Source organism: Balaenoptera ricei, chromosome 8 (genome assembly GCF_028023285.1).
Source record: "Balaenoptera ricei isolate mBalRic1 chromosome 8, mBalRic1.hap2, whole genome shotgun sequence".
In the NCBI taxonomy this organism is placed as follows: domain Eukaryota; kingdom Metazoa; phylum Chordata; class Mammalia; order Artiodactyla; family Balaenopteridae; genus Balaenoptera; species Balaenoptera ricei.
Window position 1 is genome coordinate 46,237,451 of NC_082646.1, and position 8,988 is coordinate 46,246,438.

At 39.7% G+C, this 8,988-nt stretch overlaps 1 protein-coding gene across 6 annotated transcripts in view; it reads right to left on the minus strand.

Moving 5' to 3' along the window:
• Positions 1 to 8,988, minus strand: part of NAALAD2 (N-acetylated alpha-linked acidic dipeptidase 2) — a 106,286-nt gene that overhangs the window by 76,405 nt on the left and 20,893 nt on the right. Inside the window, exon 2 of one of the 6 annotated variants that reach the window (XM_059930601.1) lies at positions 1,754 to 1,880. The exons of the other annotated variants lie outside the window; for them this stretch is intronic. The gene's annotated coding sequence lies outside the window, so the exon portion shown is untranslated. The remainder of the gene's footprint in view (positions 1 to 1,753; positions 1,881 to 8,988) is intronic. 6 annotated transcript variants of the gene reach the window in all.

Consider the following 8,988-nt stretch of genomic DNA (forward strand, 5'->3'; position numbering starts at 1 on the left):
TTTATTTTTGGCTGTGTTGGGTCTTCGTTTCTGTGCGAGGGCTTTCTCTAGGTGCGGCGAGTGGGGGCCACTCTTCATCGCCGTGTGCGGGCCTTTCACTGTCACGGCCTCTCTTGTTGCGGAGCACAGGCTCCAGACGCGCAGGCTCAGTAGTTGTGGCTCACGGGCCTAGTTGCTCCACGGCATGTGGGATCTTCCCAGACCAGGGCTCGAACCCGTGTCCCCTGCATTGGCAGGCAGATTCTCAACCACTGCGCTACCAGGGAAGCCCTATGTAGGTTTTTTTTTAATGTCAGAATATGCCACATTAGAAATTAAAACTAAAAATAATTATTAATTTACTAAATAATTAAAATAACATTTATAGAACCATCTTAGGCCACAGGACAAATAATCTCTGAATATTATTTTAAATATAATCTTGACTTCACAGACTCCCACGGTTCTCAGAACCACACTTTGAGAACCTCTGTTGTAAGGACATATTTCCTGTGGGGTTGGGATGGGGAAGAGAATGGTCCAAATGTGGGGCTGCCTGGGCCCCTGGACACCAGGCCTGTACCTTGTTGCTTGATCTTCTGGGCCCTGCAAACTAAGGACACTGCACAGTGGCCATCTTGCACCCCTCCTAAGGCTCTGTAGCTGTACCGGCAAAAGAGCCTGCATTTTCCACCACTTCTTTCTCTCCACCACAGACCATAAAAAGCTATAGTAGCAAGTTCACAGTGTGCTTCCAGCCTTATGCTTTCCAATAAGATTTTTTCTTTTAATTGCCCATCTTCGTACAGCCTAAAAGTATCATCTTTTTTTTTTTTTTAAATAAATGTATTTATTTATTTATTTTTGGTTGCATTGGGTCTTCGTTGCTGTGCATGGGCTTTCTCTAGTTGTGGCGAGCGGGGGCTACTCTTCATTGTGGTGCGTGGGCTTATTGCAGTGGCTTCTCTTGTTGTGGAGCATGAGCTCTAGGCACACAGGCTTCAACAGTTGTGGCACGTGGGCTCCGTAGTTGTGGCTCGCAGGCTCTAGAGAGCAGGCTCAGTAGTTGTGGCGCACGGGCTTAGTTGCTCCGTGGCATGTGGGATCTTCCCGGCCCAGGGCTCGAACCCATGTCCCCTGCATTGGCAGGTGGATTCTTAACCACTGCGCCATCAGGGAAGTCCCTAAAAGAATCATCTTTAATGGATATGGGCTCAGTCAGAGATTCTAAAATTATGGTCCAGCACCAACAGCAGCATCTCATAATTTGTTAGATATGCAAACTCTGTGACCCCACCTCAGATCTACTGAATCAAGAATCTTTGTGGTTGAAGCCTAGCAAGCTGTGGTTTAACAAGCCCTGCAGGTGATTCTGATGCACCTACTAGGGTAAGTCAGTCTTGATGATTAACATCAAATCTGACCAGGATCCCTTCTTATAAAGGAAACAAAGCGCAGCTGGGAAGGGCAGCTTCTTTTTGCCCTCTCTCGTCTCCTCCCCTTCCTGAATGTGGACAGTGGGCAGAGATACAGAGAATCAGTTCCTGGTGTTGGGGGCAGACAAAATCAGGCAACAGGGGTTCCTTGAGAAGAAGCATCAACTAGAAGGTGAGAAAAGTGAGTTGTATAAAACAAAATTACCTTGCTTCTGATTACTGTTAGTTTGTCTTTCCCTGTAGTTTGAATTAAGCCTTTAATCAAAGTTCCATTCTCACCTCTGCCCCTTGCTTGAATAAAAATTAGACCAGGACCATATTATGTGGAACAAACCCACCTGTGGTCACCTTGATGGTAATGGGGGTTATCCAGAAAACCTTCAAAGAAGTGGAATTGGAGTGAGAACTGCCCTCTGCACCTGGAGACTCCCCTCTAGAACACTTTGGCAGGTTCTGAGTTTGCTCCTATTAATGAAAGAGGCTTCATTAGAGTTCATTCAAATGTCTGTGAGTACCGTAGGGATAACCATCTACATCCCCTCTTCTAATACGATCTTGCACTCATATTTTTGCTACTTGCAAAAAATCTGTAAAGTACAAAATAACAAAAATAAACTATTTTAACCCAGAATACATAAGTAGCCTTTATTAATGATTTTGTTAATATTTGTTAATATTTTTGGTATAAGTGTTTTTTTTTAATTTTGTGTTCCATTGGAGAAAATTTTTTTAAGAAAATTAGCCAACAAAATTTATTGGGATTGACTGGTAAGACTGCCTTTATATATATTGAAAGAAGGATTGAGGGGAAGAGAAAGAGAAAAGATTCGCATGTTGTGATATCAGTTGCAGTGTTGATATCCTTCTTGGGAAAAATTCAGAAGCAAGTCTTCTAGGAATTAAATGATGTTTTCAAATGTATTTCACATATCACAGCAATTTCTGTGTATTTTTGAAAACCTCTGAGTGTGAGTGTATGAGCTTGCAGGCACACATGCAAATGAGAAGGGGAGAGAAGGAAGTCAGATATTCCCAACCTTCTGAAAGACTTTTTAATCTTTGAGGGGATCTTGTCTCTGGAGAAAAATAGCAAGAAAAAGAGGCCATGTTTTTCAAGGATAAATGAAATTGGGAAATTTTTTTTCTCTTTTATCTGCTTTTTCTTTTCTTCTTTTTTTTTAATTGTGAGAAGCTGGTTTCAGGTAAGTGATAGACTAAGCAGGGGTGATTATTGGTGAAAGATTTCATACAATGGCTTTGAAAGGAATAGTACAGATGATTCTTTTTACTGTTATCTTTCACTGAATTGGTGTGTATAAAGGAGGAAACTCATCCAATTTGTTCTTGTGGTTATTCCTTCCCTGTTTCTGTGAGTTTATTACTTATTTCAAGGAACAGAGGGGAGAAGAGCCCCACTTAGAAACTTTGGCACCAGGAGCTTTCTTAAATGTCTATTTTCATGTAAACCCAGGATGGGGCTTGCGGGCATTCCCACCTAGGAATACTGTACTCATGCTGCAGTGACCAAATCTCCAAAAGAATGAGGAATGGGGAGAAGCTATGAGAAGCTCTGCTCTGTGTAATAGTAGGGTGCTTGTTCTCAGTGCTAGAATGGGGACGATGATCCAGAACTCCCTAATCTAAGGGAGCTGTATTCAGAGACAATTGGCAGGCAATGGCACGATCAAGCAAAAGGAAAGCTGAGTCCTGGTTGTGGGCTGAGTTGGGTCTTTGGGAGAAAAGAGGATCCCAGGACTCACGAACTCACTTCTTCATGCTTTACTATGCCTAGAGTGCTCACACAGCTTCAGTATGTCTCCCATCTCTTTGTGGCTCCGCTAGGAGCCTAAAGGGATCCTGATGTCATCTACCTCTAAGGGCAGCTGACACCCTCTGTGGCTCTGAGAAACTCTTATTAAAAGCCACACCAAGGTTCAAGAGCATGGTGGAGCAGTCTAGGGATTCATTTTAGGAGGTGTGGGAGCATAAAAAAGCATTTCACTGCTACCCTACAAATTGAGAACTAAATGAAAGAAGCCAACTAACTAAAGCCCACCTCCTTGATTGTGAGTTCCTTAGCTGAGACCTTTGGCCATTTCCTACTGTGTCTTTTTTTTTTTTTTTTTTTTTTTTTTATTTATTTTTGGTTGTGTTGGGTCTTCGTTTCTGTGCGAGGGCTTTCTCTAGTTGCGGCAAGCAGGGGCCACTCTTCATCGCGGTGCGCGGGCCTCTCACTATCGCGGCCTCTCTTGTTGCGGAGCACAGGCTCCAGATGCGCAGGCTCAGTAATTGTGGCTCACGGACCTAGTTGCTCCACGGCATGTGGGATCCTCCCAGACCAGGGCTCGAACCCGTGTCCCCTGCATTGGCAGGGAGATTCTCAACCACTGCGCCACCGGGGAAGCCCCGATCAACACATCTTATGAAAGTGAAGAGCAAGAGCTGAGCCCTGGAATGTGGGTAGAGACATTCCAGACTTTTGTACTGAGATCTGGGCCAGACAGAGGACTGAAAGAGAAGGAAAAAGATTTCAGAGTGATTTTGTCAGACATCATGGTTCAGTAGGGCCAGGGTAGAGGTGCATACAGGAAGACAGTCAAAAGCCTGTGGCAAGGACAGGGCCTGTTCCTTCACAGCAGAATGGTAATATAGACACTCGATTTTAGCAAAGAGAGGCCATGTCTCAGAGCCAGCATCAGAAACTTCCACAATCCAGAAGAGTGGGAGGTCATAAGAACTAGCCTGACTGTCCCTTCAGAGTATGGGAGGCACAGGGACTCTGAGAGTAGAACAATTTCTATCTGAGAGTGGGGGCAAGTTTCAGTCTCTTCAGGCCACACTTACTGGTAAGGTCCAGTGGACGACTCAGCTATGGGGTTTTAACATCTGTCTATTAAAGGCAGGATATGCCACCCTCTACTCAGAAATACTCCCATGGACAGAAGTCCACAAGGCCCATATTAATAAGACTTTCAGTGAAATATGGAGACATCAGAAGGGGCTTCCTGCAGAGGAGAGGTACTGACCTTCTTCCCCACTCAGTCCTAGAATCACCAAGTCTTTTCCTCGTGCTCTATGAGGAGATGAACATCTCTCCCATTCAGTATTATGCATATCTGTGTCAACATTCTTTTACTATGTTGTATTCAGAGTAATTGTCCAGTTGTCCTTGAAGGGCCCCCCAACAGAAAAAATATTTACTGTGTCAATTTTCCAGAGAACTAGAGATGCATTTAATAGAAATCTGGAGTTTGAAATGTGGAGCTATCTCATTGAATCCACTATATCCAGGGCCCTCACTCTCTGGATGCAGATCCCTGAGATCAGCTTATTAGGAAGAGCAGATATAGCGGGTTTTATTCCTCCCCTCCTCACCCCCAAATAGACTCAACAATATATCCCATCCCTCGTTCTCTTCCTACAATGTAACTTCAATACTGCTCCCCATTGAAAGTGTTCCGTCCCTTTGAACCTGGGTAGGGTTGTGGCAATAACAGATGAGATACTCTGTGTTGCACAAAAGGTAGAATAACTTCCATCTGACAGTATTGGGATCCTTGCTCTAGAAAGCTAACTACTATGCTGTGAGGAAGCCCCCAAGCAACTACATGAAGAGGTTATATGAAGATATTCTGGGCAACAGCCCCAGCTGAGGGAACTCAGAGAGCGTCAACTGCCAGACTTGTGAGTGAGGTCTTCTGTTTCCAGTGCATGTTCACTTACCAAGAGAATGACCACTAGGTGGGTCTACAGACCCAACAGACTCACTATACTCTGGGATTTTCCAGAGCTGCATTTCTTACCTGATTCTCATTAGTTCCCAGTCTAACATGAGGTGATAGTTATGCTTCAGGTCTCCAGGTATCAATTAAAACTCATACCCTGTGTGAAATCAAAATGTATGCATCTTCCCATTTTCCTAATGAACAGTCACTTGAGTTATTAGTCATAGGTCCCTTTGGATTAGGACTGGGTAATCATTACAGTATATAATACTGTGTCATGGTGTCACAGGGAACTTACTCCTAGGGATGTGGCCACCTCATCAATCAAGGAGTTCTAAGTCTGAAAATTGTTCTCAGTCCTGTTCTCAGTCCTGGGAACTGGAAAAAAGGATCATTACTTTAATTGGAGAAAACAACCCTCTGCCTCCTGATAACACTTCCTTGATTTCTTTTGATTATATCTTAAAGCAGTATTCTTGGCTTCTCTTGTATCTATTCTGCCCCTGGGGATCCTATTCATTTTATTAACCATCTCGGCAATTCCTTGTGGGTCAAGCCATCTTGGTTCCTGCTCAGTCCTTGCTAGTCATTACAAAAATGCAGTCTGCTGGCATCTGGTGGTTAAATGCCCTATCATCTGATTGATATCAGTAGCCAAGCTCTGTAAACACTTTTATCATCATCCCAATCCTGGAGAGGATAGCTACCACTGAACTTCTTTCTGATGCTAGATCCCTCTCACCAGCACATTTGTGATAACCTTGGTGAATAGTGTATTCTCTTTATTGACAAACACAATGCTATGGTTGACCTTCTGACCTCATAATATATCCACTCCAAGATACAAATGTCTTTTTGCCTTTTAATCCTGTCCTGTCCCATCTTACAGAGCAATTCAGGCATTTCATTGTTACTAAGCATGGGCCATTGCTTTTTCCAGGCTTGTAGGAGCCTGCAAACATCAAATGTTCTAGTCTTCTAATATCCTTCCAAAGTGTTATATCCTATATCCTGAGAAAGTGCCCCCAGACCAATAAACTCTCTCTTATCCTGTTTGATGTTCTAGCCCCCTTGATGAAGCATCCTCAAAATCCAGTCCTAAGGGGACTCTCACACTTTCTTCAAGTACATGCTGGATAATTCTCCCAGCTTCTTTAGGATATAGTATCTTAATTCTCAGGCTAAATGTCTTCATGGTTAGGCTTTGCTGAGACTTAGGGAAGCCAGGAGAGGAGGTGGGGCAAATTTTGAGGGGGTTCTCTATTGACTCTCAGGGGAGAAACCTCTGCAGTGTCTCCCTTCATAGTAGTTCCAGGTTTAATAGGAAGAGTGAGACATTTCTGTAATCTTTGTGGATCCAGAGAAGTCTTGTCTTCTGTCTTGTCAGTCTTTTCAGTTCATTTGGATAAATATCTCAGAGTGAAATTGCTGAGTTGTGTGATGATTCTTTGTTTAGTTTTATAAAAACAAAACAAACAAACAAAAAACAACTGCCAAATTGTCTTCCAAAGTGACTGTACCATTGTTCACTCCCACCAGCAGTAAAGGAGAGTTCTTGTTGCTCTGCATCCTTACCAGCATTTGATGTTGTCAGTTTTTAAAAATTTTATTTTAGCCATTCTAATAGACATATAGCAATACGTCATTGTGGTTTTAATTCCAATGCCACTAATGACTAATGCTTGAGCACATTTTTATATGCTCATTTGCCATCTAAATATGTTCTTTAGTGAAGTTTATATCTTTTGCCCATTTAAAAAATTGGGTTGTTTGCTTTCTAATTTTTGAGTTTTAAGTATTCATTTTATATTCTGAATATGAGTTCCTTATCAGTTGTTTGACTGCAAATATTTTCTCACAGAGTGTGTCTTGGTTTACATTCTTATAATGATATCTTTCAGAGAGTGAAAGTTTTAAATTTTGATAAAGTCAAATTTATCTGTATTTCTTTCATGGATTGTGCTTTTGTTGTTTTATCTAAGGCTATTCTTTCTCCACTGAAGTGCCATTACACTTGTAAAAAATCAGCTGACTATATTTCTGCAGGTCTCCTCTTTACTTTCTGTTTAGTTCTAATGATCAGTACGTCTATCCTTTTCTCAATACTGTGTTGTCATAATACTGTGGAATTCCACTAAGTTTTAAAATCAAGTAATGTGAGTATTATGATTTTATTTTTTTAGGATTGTTTTGGCTATTCTATTTGTTTGGTATACCATAACAAATTTTACAAACATCTTGTGGATACCTACAAAATTTTTCTAGAGTTTTGTTAGAGATTACACTGAATTTATAGACCATATAGAGGAAGATTACCATCTTATCAGTATTAAATTGTTCAATGTATGAACATGATATGTTTCTTCGTTTATCTAGATCTTTCTTTTCTTTCATCAATGTTTTGTAGCTGTTGCCATGCTGATCCTGCACATATTTTGTTAAAAATGATAACTAGTTAATTCACTTTCTTAAAATTTAAAATTATGTGTTCAGACATAATTGACAAAGAATAAACTCCACATACTTAAAATGTACAATTTGACAAACTTTTGATATATGTAAACACTTTCAAAGCCACCATCACAGTCAAGACAATGAACATATCAATACATTACCTGCAAAATTTCCTTTGTCCCTTTAATTTTTTTTTATTGTAGTATAAAAACACTTAACATGAGATCTACCCATTTAATACATTTTTAATTATATAACACATTATTGTTAAGTATAGCTATAATGTTGTATATCAGATCTCTAGAATTTATTGCATTTGGTTAATTCACCTTTTCAAGTTATTATAAATGTGAGGTTCAAAAAATTCAAATACAAGTTTTTCATTACTTGTGTATGGGAATAAAATCAACTTTTATATATTGACCTTTTGTTCTCTGACCTTGCTAAACTTACTTATTACTTCCAGGATTTTTTTAGTAGATTCTTTGGGATTTTCTACACTCACAGTCATGTCATCCATGAATACATATAGTTAGTTTAAAATATACCTCTTTAAATAATCTTCATCCACCTTCAGTAATACTATATTACTTTTCATGTAATGTAAAATCCTTATAATATTTCCAATTCCTCTTTTTCATTTCTTGTGTCATTGTCATAAGTTTCATAAACACATACATTGTTAAACTATTGCTTTAAACAGTAAGTTATCTTTTAAAGAAATTAAAATATAAGAGCTTACATTTTGTCTTTATTGAATTTCCAGTGTCCTTCATTTTTTTGCATGTAGATCAGTTTTCTTCCCAGCATCATATGCTTTTGTCTGAAGAACTTCCCTGTGTATTTCTTACAGATTAGGCCTGACAGCACTGAATTCCCTCAAGTTGTCTTTTTTTGGAAAATTCTAATATTTATTTTACTTTTGAAGTATATTTTCACTGGATATAGAATTGTGGGTTGACAGTTGTTTTCTTTCAGCAATCTAAAGAAGTCACTTACCTGTCTTCTTGCTTGCATGGTTTCTAATAAGGTTTCTGCTATAATCTTTATCTTTATTCTTCTGTATGTAATCTTCATTTTTCTTTCCCCTATTTTGGTGGCTCCCTTCAAGAATTTCTCTTTGTTATTGGTTTTTATTCAGTGTGAATATGACTTGCCTGAGTGTGTTTTTTGTTTGCTTATTCATTTTGTATTTTTCTGTTTGATATTCTCTGAATATCGTAGATCTTTTTTTTTAGTGTCCGTCACTAATTTTGGAAGAGTCTCTAAAATTATTTCTTTAAATGTTTCTTTTGCCCTGTTATATCTTTATTTTCCTTCTGGAAATCTAATTACACAGATGCTAAACAATGTTAAACAGCATTTAATGTTGTCATTCTGCTCTTTGATGCTCT